This window comes from Canis lupus, chromosome 33, assembly GCF_048164855.1.
Source record: "Canis lupus baileyi chromosome 33, mCanLup2.hap1, whole genome shotgun sequence".
Classification (NCBI taxonomy): Eukaryota; Metazoa; Chordata; class Mammalia; order Carnivora; family Canidae; genus Canis; species Canis lupus.
The window spans coordinates 33,640,734-33,641,711 of NC_132870.1; the positions used below are offsets into that span (position 1 = coordinate 33,640,734).

General features: G+C 39.2%; 1 pseudogene; it reads right to left on the reverse strand.

The window, feature by feature from the left end:
• Window positions 1-265: 265 nt before the first annotated feature.
• Window positions 266-763, reverse strand: LOC140623815 (translationally-controlled tumor protein-like; annotated as a pseudogene).
• Between the last annotated feature and the right edge of the window lie 215 nt (window positions 764-978).

Genomic DNA, 978 nt, shown 5'->3' on the forward strand with positions numbered 1-978 from the left:
AAATTTGCAATTCCTATTAATAACTAGTAGTACTGATGGACACTCTTTGTTTTTTTAGTTTAAGTGCTTTTTATTTTTAGATAACCTACATGACATGTTTTTTTTCCCTTAAGACAATGTGTCCGCTCCAAGTATATCAAGCCGAAAATTAATGAAGAGCTCAAAATGGCATCAGTCCCATTTGCCTAAGTTCTGATTTGTATGGATGAAAAGTAATAGCCAGTTACGGCAACAGGTGATCAATCCAATGTAATAGCCAAATTGGTTAACATTTTTCCATTTCTAAAACATCCTTAAAGATGTTATCCTCATTGTAGTTCAGCAGAGCAATCACGCCATCTAGATTCATGTTTTTAGCAAAAAGGAACTGGTAGTTTCTGGAATTAGCAAGAACGTGCTTGATTTGTTCTGCAGCCCCTGTCATAAAAGGTTTTTCTATTTTTGGTCTCTGTTCTTCAAGTCTGCCTTTGATTAAGTTCATGCAATCATTGATATATTTCTTATAGGCTTTTGTGAAGCTGTTTTTCTTTTCCTGCCAAGGATGGTTCATGACAATAGCAACACCAGTGGTAACTGTGCTCTTGCTACCTTTGCTGCCCTTGGGGACTTTGAGGTGGCATTTTCACCAATGAGCTAGCCATTAATGATATTCGCTGTTCTACTGACCATCTTCCAGTCTACCTCCAGGTGCAGGATATGAGATCTCCCAGATCTTATAGATGTTGGAGAACATCTCATCATGGCTGATGAAGTCCTAGCAGATGACTATGAGGGCACCTGAAGAGAGCAAGGGCAGCGCCAGTGTAGCAGGAACCAGAAACTATCCCCAGGTGTGGTGCAGTGGGCACAGAGCTCAGATGGAGGGAGATGAGAGCCAAAAAGCTGAATAGACATTTCACTAAAGGCTTCTGGTAAATTTTGAAAAAATAAATAGATACACTGATTCGGATCTCCTAGGCTAAAAAATGTTAAAATTAA